This window comes from Delphinus delphis, chromosome 2 (genome assembly GCF_949987515.2).
Source record: "Delphinus delphis chromosome 2, mDelDel1.2, whole genome shotgun sequence".
Lineage (NCBI taxonomy): Eukaryota > Metazoa > Chordata > Mammalia > Artiodactyla > Delphinidae > Delphinus > Delphinus delphis.
In genome coordinates this window covers 119,089,075-119,103,131 of record NC_082684.1, presented here as the reverse complement: position 1 = coordinate 119,103,131, position 14,057 = coordinate 119,089,075, and the positions used below count along the sequence as shown (strand labels likewise).

The 14,057-nt window shown below is 40.2% G+C and overlaps 1 protein-coding gene across 5 annotated transcripts in view; it reads right to left on the bottom strand.

The window, feature by feature from the left end:
- The window catches only part of MEF2A (myocyte enhancer factor 2A), a 178,423-nt gene extending 164,731 nt beyond the window's left edge, over positions 1-13,692 (bottom strand). For all 5 annotated transcript variants that reach the window (XM_060005511.1, XM_060005508.1, XM_060005510.1 and 2 more), the window contains exon 1: positions 13,116-13,692. The gene's annotated coding sequence lies outside the window, so the exon portion shown is untranslated. The remainder of the gene's footprint in view (positions 1-13,115) is intronic.
- Between the last annotated feature and the right edge of the window lie 365 nt (positions 13,693-14,057).

Sequence of the window (14,057 nt, the reverse complement as noted above, 5' to 3'; positions counted from 1 at the left end):
CAATATACATTACAGAAATAAATATTTGAATTAATAACCTTACTTTACAGAAAAAATCACTTAAGCCTCTTGCAATAACCTAGAACCTACATTTACATGCTAGCAGAATGAAGCAAGAGTATTTAAATTGGTTTATATCTCCTACAGGGTACTTTCTAACATCTCTAGCTCACCAGTGTAAGTTGACTACCTATGTCTTTTCTTACTAAAACCTTTGTAGCACTGATAGCATAAGTCAATAGATTCCTGCTCCCCCTCCCCCAAAAGTAGACACTTCAGTGAGGACAATGGTGGTAGCATTATCTAACTAACTAAAAATATTCCCCTAAACCATATGAAAAAACAAGGTGGAAAAGGAAATCCTACACAAAACCAAGCTTTCAGCATAGCCTAAAGACAAAAAAAAAAAATGCTCTCTATGAATGGAAGCAGAAAACTCACCAAATCCCAGTACTTGATTGATCTCCCAAGCTGTCACTCCACCCCCACTCACCACAAGACTTGGTGCCAGCAAACAGGCCTAAGGGTCATTTGCAAGGACCACCAAAAATATTAAACCCACCCTAAATCTGGGAAAATACTGGGAAAATGGGCAGATCAGAATACAGAGTACAGGGAAGGAAGTTCAAACTTCTGGTGATTTAAAGAACAGGTGCCATTTAAAGCGCTAGCCGCCATGTAAGGGGGCACAACCTTGAAACACATGGCCTCTGGGAGAAGACAGGCAAAAGGAAGGAAAGAGTGTCCTTTGGCAATTGGATGGTAAAGGGAAAAAGAAAAAGGGGAAAATTTAAGGTCCTGCAAGACCAAAAAGAATCATAAAATTGGAAGTCTCACAACCCTTCTCTCCAACCATTAAAACAAACAAATAAGAACTACTGAAGTAACAGGACTATTTTATACTGACAGAAAAGGGCACCATTAAACTAGGAATACTCTAAAACCCCCCAATATCACAAAAATGAACAAAAGAAAAGTGAAATCCAGAAAATCAGGAAACAGATTTTGACATATCATGTGAGGAAAACCTCCTACCAAAAACAACCTCAAAGCAGCAAAAACTCTGTCAGTCAGTATTCCAAATAGAATTAAATATATTCTGTTTAATATATTATTCCTAATATATTAATAATTGGATTAAACATATTCAAACAAGCATTTGAGGATATGAAAACCACTTTGAATCAGACAGAAACTGAAAAACTAAAAACAAAAATGAGAAACTTAAAAAGCTGACTGAATTCAAAAAAGAAATAGAAAAAAAAAATTATTCCAGAAATGAACTAAATTGCAAGGCACCCAAGGGAGAACTGACTCAAATGAAAATGATCTACCACAGTCCATAACATAACAGCATGTGTTATGAGCCACATCCATCCACATCTGGTGGTGTTTCATTTGATTTCAGATAACTCTCAATCCACCACTTCAAAATAACTCACAAGCCACAACCTTTCCAAAACTCACCTACATAAGCAAACTTCATGTCTTTTTCATAGCAAAGAGCCATATTTACTCTTTATGTAATACTTAACCATTTAACATGTTTAACAGCATGACTGCTGTTTTAAATAGGTTTATTAGGTTCCTATCTTTTCTCTTTAATGTGTCACTGACAAAGTTTCTGAGTATTGTTTTCCTAGCTCCATTGATGCCACGAACCCCGTGGTCTTTATTATACAACTTTGCATCACACAGTGATTTTCAGGAACACACATGCCACGTTATAGTAGAAGTGACTGTATATGTATAATCATATACACACATATTTCTTATCTCTGCTGAAAAGGCCTAGAAACAATGACACCCCAGGAGCAATGAGCACACCTAGCACCCAGATCTTGGTTTCTAAATGCCATCCTCCAACGAAAGGAGCCAGGGCTCTTCAGAAAAGAGGATGATTCCAGGATTGGGAAAGGTAAAATACAAGATGAGTCTGGAGCAATTAAACAGTCTCCTGCTTTGTTTAGAAAAAAATGTTTATTGTTGCGGGGTTTTCTTTTTTTTTTTTTTGCTTTTTTGTTTGCTTTTTTGTTTAACTTAAGACAATCTTATTGAGACCACAGTATCTGAAATTTCTCACTTCTAGTTTCCAAGATAAAATGCTGAAAACCTTGAGATAATCTAAAACAGGGTGCTCTGCCTTAGGGCAGGCATACCCTTAGGCTTTTTTTAATAGATAAATCCTCTCTGTTCCCGGACCACTACATACCTTCACTTCCAGTCCTCTTCAAACACCCATTCCATGGGCAACTCCTTAGGCCTTGTCATTAACAGGAACTGTTTCACTTCTGAGAGTAAGTTATACATCCCACTCTCTGACTATACCCTCTTTATCCATCTAGGCACTCTATCACAAGTAAATTCATCATCTTTCTCCAAAGCCTAAATCTCCACTTGTGCTTCCTATTTCAGTAAACCACCCATTCATTCCCTCAGTTGCCCAAGCCATAAACCTAATCATTACCCTTAACTCTTTCTCTTTCATCTTCCACAAGCTCTCCATCACTGAGTCCTTTCATTCTACCTCCTATATATCTCCTCAAATCCAACTATTTCTTCAATCCTCATCCCACTATCACAGTCCAGGCCACCTTAACCCCTTTTAACTAATTTGTTGTAACATCCTCCTAATTATTCTCCCTGCCTACCAGTTTTTTGGGTTTTTTTAATTTATTTATTTATTTAGTTAGTTAGTTATGGCTGAGTTGGGTCTCTGATGCTGCACGCAGGCTTTCTCTAGTTGCAGTGAGTGGGGGCTACTCTTCGTTGTGGTGCGCTAGTTTCTCATTGCGGTGGCTCCCCTTGCTGCGGAGCATGGGCTCTAGGCGTACGGGCTTCAGTAGTTGTGGCTCATGGGCTCTAGAGAGCAGGTTCAGTAGTGGTGGCGCATGGGCTTAGTTGCTCCGCAGCATATGGCATCTTCCCAGACCAGGGCTTGAACCCATGTCCCCTGCATTGGCAGGCGGATTCTTAACCACTGTGCCACCAGGGAAGCCCTGCCTACCAGTTGTTAACTCTCTCTGAAGAAGTCTACACAGTGCAATCAGTATCACCTTTTAAATTAATTTCCTCCCAGGCTTAAGGTGCTTAGATTTTCCCTAAAATAAAGTACAAACTCCTTAACACAGCTTAAGGGCTCTCATAATCTGGTCCCTATTTACCTCTCCAGTCTAATCTCTCTGGCACTGCCTGATCCATCCATAGTGTACTCTTTGAGTTTCTCCAAGCAACCCAAGGTTCTTAAGTGTATCTCTTGCCCTTAACAGGTCTAGTAAACTCTACCTACTCTCTTCACAAGGCTAAGTCCTATTCACTCTTTAGACTTCATCCTAAATTGAAAATGTCACTTCCAGTGGAATAAATTTTCCTGGCTTCCCTGAAACTGGGTTAATTGCCCCTTCTATGTGCTCCTGTAGCACTCTGCACTATACACATCAAGCACATAGCAAAGTGAATTATAAACCTATATGTATCCATACTCCCACATGACTGTGAAAGCCATGCCTTTTCACTCTTATTCCTCATCACCTAGCCCCATAGACTGAATAAGATAATGAAAATCCAACTGTGAAATTGCCAAAGTAACACAATGTTTACAAAGAGTTAGAACCCAATGACTCCTGGCTCAGTAGCACAATATTCTTTCCACTACACTTTGTAGCACTTAATTTCACTTTCATAAACAAGTCAACGTTAATTATATATAAAGCATGTAACCTAGACTTAAAAAGGATCTAGATATCATCTCACTATAATTAAAGTGAATCCCAGAAAGGGCTAAAGAACAAAACACTATAAAACAGCAATGTCAAAATTAGTCATTTTGATGTTCTTTAATTATATACTTTAATCTCAAGAATTAGGTTTTTAAAATTTTTAAGTTGAAAAACTTTTAGATGTTTCATTACTTCAAGGTTAACAAAGTTAGTAAAAACAGAACAAATGAATCACCAATTCACTTAAAAGCTTCCACAAAATTACCTGAAACGCTACAACAAAACACAAGAATAGTTAACTATGGTGTAAAAGTAATAAACATAATATTGAGTCATTATTATATTTATACATTATAAACCACCTGTGGGTACCAATCATGCTCAAGGCACTATGAAACATATTCACTGAACATACAAAGAGATATAAAACAGGACTCCTATTCCCAAGAACCTTAAAATAAGTTTTGGAAATCAAGACCCAACCATTACAGAAGTAAACAGAAAAATTCCATGACAAATTAGTCACTTAAACTGTTAACAGTTTCAAAAGAAAAGATTCTGTGCTAAGGAGTTCCAGGAACGTAAAGAAAAATTACAATCTACTGCTTGAGCAATCAGCATAAACTCAAAATTTCTCAGCTTGGTCAGCTAAGGCTCTAAAAACAATGATATTCCAGTATCAACGAGCATACCTACTGCCCAGTTCTTGACTTCTAAATACTCTTAACCCAATGAAAGAAACCAGGACCCCCCTGAAGAAATGGCTGATCCTAGGACAGCTGCAGGGAAAGAAGATGAGTCTGGAATATCTTCTGTCCCCAAAGTAAGGAAGTGCTCCAAAAATGATAGAAACATGTCAAAACAATCAATGAGTTAAGTTGAAGGAGCTCCCACTGACCAAACCTGAGTTAATTTGGAACATCAAAATGAATACTGACAGGGGACTTCCCTGGTGGCACAGTGGTTAAGAATCTGCCTGCCAATGCAGGGAACACAGGTTCGACCCCTGGTCTGGGAAGATCCCATATGCCACGGAGCAACTAAGCCCATGCACCACAACTACTGAGCCTGCGCTCTAGAGCCCGCGAGCCACAACTACGGAAGCCTGTGTGCCTAGAGCCCGTGCTCCGCAACAAGAGAACACTGCAATGAGAAGCACGTGCACCACAATGAAGAGCAGCCCCTGTTCCGTCGCAACTACAGGAAGCCCGTGTGCAGCAACGAAGACCCAACACAGCCAAAAATAAATAAATATTTTTAAAAAATGAATACTTACAGGTGATAGAGTATAACCTACTTCATAAAAAAAGAATCTATAAACTTATATTGATATTAAATAAGCAATGAAAAGGAAAAGCTCTAATTTACAACTGAATAGAAGGCCAACTAACAAATATAGAAGGAATAATATAAAAACACCACTTTGAAACTGCTGTGTAATAACTGATTCAGGCAAGAATCATCAACAAATGCTAAAACCATTATGTGAACATTCTGGGGGAAGACAGAGTATTTACACAGTCTCAAAGGGTCTCCCCAAAGATTATTCAACAATAACAAAGGGGGCAATGAAAACTTTTACATGGAGTTTTCAAACCTTAACTAAGTGATCCAAGTAAACAACAATACTATGGGTCAACCATTATATTATATTGCCTTTTTCTATGAAGGATATATCACCACTTACGTGGTATTCCTGCATCTTACAAAACAAAGGACCTGTACTCTTCAAAACTATTCATGCCAGAGGAAAAAAAATGTTGAAGGATTGTCTCAGATTAAAGGAGAGAGGACAACTAAAATACAATAAATAACACTGAATTAGAAAAAAACACTATTAAAGGATATTATTGGCACAACTGAAGAGATTTCAACATGAACTGCATAGTAAATTATTGTATCAATATTAAATTTCTTGAATCCATCATACTGTGGTTATGTAAGAATATCTCTTGTTCTTAGACAATATTGCTGAAGCACCTGGGGTAAAGGATCATGATGTGTGAGACCTACTCTCAAATGGTTAACAATAAAAATAATTATAATAGGAAAAGGAAGAAAAAGGAGAAAAGAAAAAAAAGAAGAGGAAAAAGATCTACAGAGTGGACTCCTGCTATTACAGCACAACACATGATATGCTGAATGACATTAATATGTTTAATATGTGGTTTCCTTGTTAGCAAAGTACATTAATGCAGCATTTCTAATCTATCCCTTGTATGCATCTGTGATGTTCTGCCTCAGATGATATGCTTCTGACTTTAACTGAATAAACTTGAATCTTTGGCATACTCCAGAAAATGTAATCAAGGAGCTTCAAATTATAGATAAAATAAAATAATAATATCTGTTTCCAGAGTTTGGGGTCACTCTGCAAATACAGAGAATCATAAGGCAAACATGCTAAATATATTAACAATCGGTGAATCTAGGTGACAGGTATATGAGTTCACTGTACTAGTCTTGTAACTTCTCTCTAAGGTTTTCCCAAAGCAAAACATTAAAACAACAACAACCTTCTGCCAATACCAAAACTTTACTTTGGGAAAACCGAGCCATTTCTGAAAAACAAAATCTCAACTCACAGATTCTTTTCTCCCTTTCCCTTCATAATTCATGTGAAAATAAGCTTAACACCATTAAGAAAAAGGTTTTCAGCATCAAAATAAACATTTTGCTAAAATAGTCCCCAACTTACAAACAGGTTATGTTCCAAAAGCTCATCTGTAATTTAGGTATTTAGAATGTGGAATGCTCTTCACCATTACAAATAGCTGTTAGGTTCCTAATGCTGGCCACGAAAGCTCTCACAAAATGGAATCTCAGGAAATGCTATTATACTTAGGCTCGATAACTCTGGGATTCCTGCCTTGACCCACAATACATATATTAATATGTACAGGAAATGCACAAACTAGTATTTTATAATCTGGAAAGTACTTTTATAATTTTTAAAGTCTCATTTGGGAAAACTGGCTTGTGTTGGTCATTTCAGTTGATTAGGACAACTTCCACTCAATTCAACATTTACGGAGATTTAATATGTGGCATGACAGACTGGTTGGTACTGAGCATACAGAAAGAGCAACACAGTCTTTGACACAGGAATTCCGCCTAGCAGAAGAGAATGACATCAATTATAATACTTTAAATAGGCTATAATGGATTTTACAAATAGTGTGTGCATCAAGAGCAAGGGAGGAAAACTTTGTCTAAAAACATTAAAATTGGTTATCAAGATAACATCTGAGCTACAACTTAAAGGATAAATATGAGCAAGTGAGCATTCCAATCCCTGGCAAAAACATGAATGAAGATATAGATATATTACATTCAGATAATGGAGAAAAACCATAATTAAGTAATAACTAAACAAGATATGTACAAATTATACTAAGTGTCTTAAAGAAAATAAACAAGATGTGTGACAGAGTAACTAACGGACTGCAACATTAAACAGGATGGTCTGAGTGAGAAAGTGAGATCTGGGCCAAGTTCCAAAGAGTTTGGCCAGGCCAGCCTTATGAAAAGCATCTCAAGCAGGTAGTACAAAAAGTGCAAAAAACCCTAAAAAGGAAGTAAAACGTTTAAAGAACACTGAGAGGCACAAGTGGCTGGCATCCAGTGAATGAAGGGAAGAACAATGAGAAGGAGAAAGATCATTCAGGCCCATTCAGGTCGCAGAAAAGAATACAGGCCATTCGAGAGGAATGGGAAGTCACTGGAAGATTTTAAGGAAAAATGACATGACTGAGGCTCTTAAAATGGTTCCTAGGGCTGCTGTGTGAATAAAGAACTTGTGAGGAACAGGAAAAGAAACAAGAAGCCCAGTCAGGAGGCTACTGCAGTAATTCATGCAAGAGATAATGATGCCTTGAAATAAAGAGGTGAAGGCAGTGAAGGCTAAGAGCAGTGGATTGGCTCAAGACAGATTTTGAAGGTACAATATAACGTGTGGATGGGTTGGATCTGAGATTAAAGAAAAGAATCCAAAATGATATCTTAGGTTTCTGGCTTGAGTCCTGCCATTTACTGAGATGGGGAGGGCCAGTAGAGACACCAGGGTTTGAGGGTAGGAGAGAGGAAGAAGGTTGGGGGAGAGAAATAAATAGCTATATCTTAGTCACGTGGCTAACATTATGTTTGAAATCCCAACTAGATTTCCAAGTGAATATCAAGCTCAGGAAAATTCTGGGCTAGAAAAATAAAAGTGGGAGACATCAGCATGAAAATAATAGCCTTTTCAGAGAGGAGCAAATAGCTGGCCTTAACTGGGTCATAGAAACTGAAGAGTTGTGGCTGACAATGAGCCTAGAAAGATAGGATAGAATCATACTATGAAGTGAACCGTGACTAATAATGGCAACAGCAGTAGTGGTAATGATAGTAACAGCAGGAGAAAAAATTACTGCATTTTAGGTACCAAGGACTGTGCTAAAAGCTTGACAATACATGTCTCATTCAATCGTCTCAACAACTCTACAAAGTAAATAACATTATAATCACTGTTTTATACACTGAGCCTCAAGAAGACTGAGAACTTGCCAAAGGAAAAGTGCTAGAGTGGGTATTAAAACTTGGGCAGTCAGATTTTAGAGGTCAACCTCTTATCTTTTAAATTACTGCCTCTTTACTGATTTTACATGCCTTCAAAGTTTCTGAATTTCTAAAATTCAGATCTGAATTTAGATCTGAATTTTAGAAATGTAATCCTAATCTCTATGTAAAAGATGGATTGCTAGGGCTGGGGATAAAAAGTGAGACAAGCAAATACAATATTAGTCAATGCAAGAGCACCTTGTTTTAATAAGCCAACAGCTACAAGTTATCTTACCAGGTTAAATGGAGAGTATCCTTTTGTTCCAAGGGTCACAAATCATACCTCAAACTAATCCAAGTCAAGCTCCACATGCATGCTGCTGGCAACAAAAATAACCTGGTGAAAAGGTCCAGCTCATGCAATATAAATTTACCACCCACTACCAAAACGTTTCTCAAAACATATAACAATGTAACTTTATTGATGGCTGAATTTAAGTCCATAAATTAAAGTTTACATTTTTGTATAAGGAAGAAAATAAAATTAGTATTGATTCAAGACAACCATAAAAAGATATGCCTTGGCTGATAGTTATTAGAAGTCTGATCAGCTAGTGTCTGTTTTTCACCCATGTTAACAATTCCTCTGGCTTTCAGCATCAACAGGTATTAAACTGATGAAGAAGTAAATTATCTGCTGTCATACACCAATATTCAAAAATCTGGTATTCCACTTCATAAACCAGCTAATTTTCTTAACTCATATGCTTATGATTTCATCTTCAGTGATTACTAAGATGATTCAATATTAAATAAAATACTAAGTTCAGTAAATATCAATTTAGTAAATACAAAACTATTAAAATCAGTAAATAACATATATCTATATAAATAATATAGTACTTATTAAATATGTGCCAACACATATCCCGTGCCATGCATGAGACTTATTAACAAATGAGCTTATACTTTCAATTATAATAGACTGGACACAGGATCCATTTAACATAGTATACACAGATAAACCATACACAGATAAAGCACACCTAAATAAAATAATTTAGTTCCACCAAGCAAGTAAAATGAAGAATAAAAAATTAAAATTACCAACTAAAGAAAACCTATTTTTTAGATATACTTATTCCAGGTATGTTATAAAAATATTTTTGTAATTTCAAATTTTAAATATCATATCTTAAAGATAACTCCCACAGATAATTCCTTAACGACATGTTTCAGTGAAAAGTAGGAAAAATACTTATATTTCACTTTTTTTTTTTTTTATGTAGAGAGATCATGGAAGTTAGAATCCAACAATGATTGCAGATCAGTCAACTAAACATTTTATGTTTAATCTGACAATGAATTTAAGATGCTGGGATATTTTATCCCAAACAAATATATGAGCATTCTCCTGTATTTATACATTACATGAAATCCTTTTGGTAACAAACACTAAAGGTACAGGTATTGGGCAGAGTACCTATACAATCTACATAGGAAGGAAGGGATGTATGCAGGAAGAGATGAAAGGAGACGAGGCAATATGCATTTTTGTACATCAGGTCTCAGGGAACGTCCTAGGAACTCACACCATTATTTCATTTAATTCTAACAATTCTATGGGGCAGGTGGTGTAGTTCCTTCCCATTTCACAGAAGACGTCTCATAACTTTGTCAATGGTAGAGCTGGGATCAGAACCAAGATCTGATGACAAAGTCAAGCGGCCTTCCTTTATGAGGACTTGCAAGTCAGCACAATGTATTAGAGTATTCTATGCAGGAAGTTAACTAGAAGACAGATTTGATTTTCCATATTTACACTTCCCTTATTACTTCAAACATTGAGAGGGCACTCGCTTCTCAATTTACTAAGAACATTCAGAAATTTTCTTTCTAATCTAGAAAAAGGCAATGCTGATCGTTTTCAGTCCACAAAGCAGTATTTTCATTGCCCCATCGCTGATAAAAGAAAACTTCAGCTAGACTTTGTAACATTCATATGTACCAAGAGTATATCTTCCAAAACAAACAAAAAATAGGTGCATAGTCTGATTACAAGACAGAATATATAAAATTAGAAATGCCCAAAGAAAATCTAGGACCATCATCATTGTGTGTTACTCTAAATTCCTCCTGCCAGACTTTATAAAAGCAGCAAAGGGAGGGGAAAAAAGTGGCTTCCCAAAACCACACTGATAAGCATGCTACTTCCCAGTAACAAATTTACTTATGGCTTCCCCCTCCTAAATCGGAAAACAAATCTACTAAAAAGATTTTATTAAAATATTTCAAACTTCAAAATCACGTTCTAATAAACATTTCCACAATTACTTAACCACTCTCAGAATATACTTAAATATTTCTCTTGGTAACCAAAAAATTAATGAGTGACGACACTGCTACTGCTTGAATATTAATAAAATTAATATTAACCTGCACTGCTTTCTTAATGTAAAATACAAAGCAATAATGCAACTGCCTTGAAAAATAAAACATCACCATTCAAAACAACTCATCTTTAAAAGATTATTTCCAGTTGCATTTACAAAATAACCTTGTCAAACATACCCATTAAGGAAACATAAAAACTCTAATAATAAAGAAGATTATTCTCAATCCCTAATTCAATATGGTGACTTTACAATTATTATTTCTGAGCCCCAAAGAGCTATTTTCCTTCTACTGAGCACTCCCCACCACTCATTCACTCATTGCCCTAAACAATTTTATTGGACTTTTTGCTAGGAAGCAATTTAAGGAGTTAACATGATTTTATCACCTTTGCTCCAGTGTGAATAAAACCAGTTTCATATATAACAACAGTGTGAATTAAATGAAAAACCTGTGTTTAGAGAGGTCACTACCATCTCACAATTGTTGACGGCTTTAGTAAATAAGTTTCAACTGGAAGCACTCTTCCAACAGAATTATTAAAGCCCGTGTCTGCAAAGTATTTAAATCACTAGTTTTAGTTCTTCAGAGTATTTTCATTTTAACACCATTATCACAACTTTTTACTACGATGCTCACTGAGAATTAGAAGTGATTCCACAATCAGTTAGTGCATCATCATATAGAACTAATCATAATGTTTTATATCAAACATAGTGAACACATGTTATATAAAGTCTAACTAAAATTGTCTTCCACTTTAGTGAAAACACTTCTGACTTTTTTCTTAAAAGTTGCCATTCACAGGAAAAGAAATGAGTAAAGACTGAGCCTTCCAAAACTAAACCAAAAAAACAAAAAACACCCCAAACCAAGAGACATATACAAAAGCCATAATAACACAATATAGTTATTTTATGCTCGTTTCCTAAATTCACACTATTAAAATAAATGCCGTTTTTGTGTTTGCAGAAAAAATCTTTAAGCTATTTTGTTTAACTTTTCCACAGACTGTACAAGGACTGCCAAGGTAACAGATTTTAAAACTGACAACTGGAGTACTTGGCAGATGCCAAAACAACACAGCTGGATTCTTAAAGGAAAAGTGCTCTTCTGTAATGTACACCTAATTACAGCTTTAGAGAACCTTCTCTCCATACAGTAATAGATACAAGACACAATGAAAACATACTGTGCTAAAACTTGAAAATTTTCAGACAGTATTTGTTTTAAAATACACACACTGTCAACACACCACAGCAGGCCTTTCTAAAAGCACACTTACTGGAATCACAATCTCATTGTAAAATAAAATGCAGGTTAACACGGTGCTGCTAGTCTTCAATCTACACATGGTTCCCTACTGGATCATGACAGAAGGCTCGCTTCTTATCTCAGTAATCAATCATCAGGTCTGAGAACATTTTTATAGTTACACTTTAAATGGGAAAAAAACAAAATACAAACAAAAAAATCCCTTGCTTTTCTAATTCAGAAATGCTCACCTTTTCCAAACTTGTTTGCACTATCTCACCTACTAATAAATCCTCACTGATCAAAGACAGATGGAATCGAACTAAAAGGCAAAGTTTCTTATCACACAAAACCTTCCCTGCGAGCCGGGATCTACTTAGATGGACGTCCTGGGTGAGGGCAGTGAGCGGTTCCCTCTGTAGCCCCTTCCCTCCCCGCGACGTCTCCCCGCACTGTCGGGCGTCCGCACCCGCAGGTGCCCCCAGCCCGGGCCACCTCCTGGCCCCAAGTACCGACCCGGCCACTGACATCCACACACACATCCACATCCACACACACACGGCCACTGACATACACAGACACATACACACACAGAGTTCCACTCCGTTAGACCAACCTTCTCCCAAACAGAAGTGGGGGAACTTCTTCGAGTCCAACAACAGCGCAAAACGCCCCCCGCACCCCCCGGTAAACCGCTTCGGGGAGACCCCGGCCTCACACTGAAAGATTAGGAAAACGGCCCTCGGGCGTTCCCCTACAGAGAGGCTCCGGGCCCCCAGGGAACTCCTTCAACTTTCAAGGAGACGACGTCCACCACCGCCCCCCAGCCCCAAACACGGCGCGCGCCCTGGGAGGCTCCTCGCGCCGAGCCTGCGCGGCCGAGCCTCCCTCCACCGGCCCGCGACACCCCTTCAGACCTCGGGCCCGCCCTCAGGGCACCCCGCCCCCACCTCCGCAGGCGCCTTGCCCCTCGCCTCCGACCCCGACGCGACCACCGCTCGCCGCCTCCCCTCACCCCACCCGCCCCGCCGCCGCGCGCCTCGACCCCTGCTCTCAACCAGCCGGACACCACACCGTCCCGCTGTCCCCGGAGCCCCGCAGGCGCCCCTCCTGGGCCGCGTCGCCCCCCTCCCCGGCGCCCCCAGCCCCCTCGCCGAGACGCCGCCCCTCAGGCCCCGCGGACTGAGCCCTGCCGCCCGCGGCCCTCACCGTCTCTCCGGCGCAGCTGGCGGGCGCACACAAGCCGCAACGGGGGCCCGCCACCAGCGCTCCGCGCCGCCCGGAGCCGCCTCCTTCAGCCCGGGACTCGTCGGGACATCAGCGCACGGATCCCCACACCGGGGCTATTTTTAGGAGACAGACCCGGGCCAGACCGGAACTCGTTCCTGTCGGCGCGCGTGCGCACTATTTCGACGGTACTCTGTGTCCCTCCGCCAAGCTCGCCTTTTCCTTCACCTCTCTTCGCACCCTCTCTGGCTTCTCCCTTAAGGTTTCTTCATAGAGCTGATTTATCTTCTTGGTGGGTCCTAGAGCACTTGGAGTGGGAAAGACAAGGGTGCGGGCAAAGAGAGTCACACTGTTTGGAAGCGAGCACTACCCCACAAGGACGTGAGGGGCGGACTATGTTTTCTTGTGGATGAGGAGACGGATCACCCGGCACAGGAAGGAGATGACGGCGGTTTGGCGCCGGGGCTACAGGCTGGAGCTCGCTTCCCTCTGAAGGACCGTGTTCTCCTGGAAGGGATACTGGTCACTTGATGAGAACCCGGGCGCCTCCTAGGGCGGGGCAGCCCGGCGGCGTCGCGCCCTGTAGCCCTGCCTCCCCCACTGCTGCCTCCCTGACCAGCCGCGGGGGCCGGGCTCAGAGCGGCTCCAGAGACGCGGCGCGTGGCAAATCGCCTCGCTTGGCCGCCGGCTCCAGCCAACCCGGGGCGCCAGGGGGCGGGGCCCCAGGGGCGGGGCCGGGGCTCGGGGCGCGAGTCCGTCAGTCGTCCGGAGTTCGGTGCCAGGCGGCGTCCTTCGGACGGGCCCAGACACCCCCTGCCGGGCTCCTGGAGCCGCTGCCAGACCCCCGCCCTCGGGGCAAGCTTGGCGCCCCAGATCTCCGCTCGCCACGCCCGCGCCCACACCCACATTGCGGTTGGGACCGCA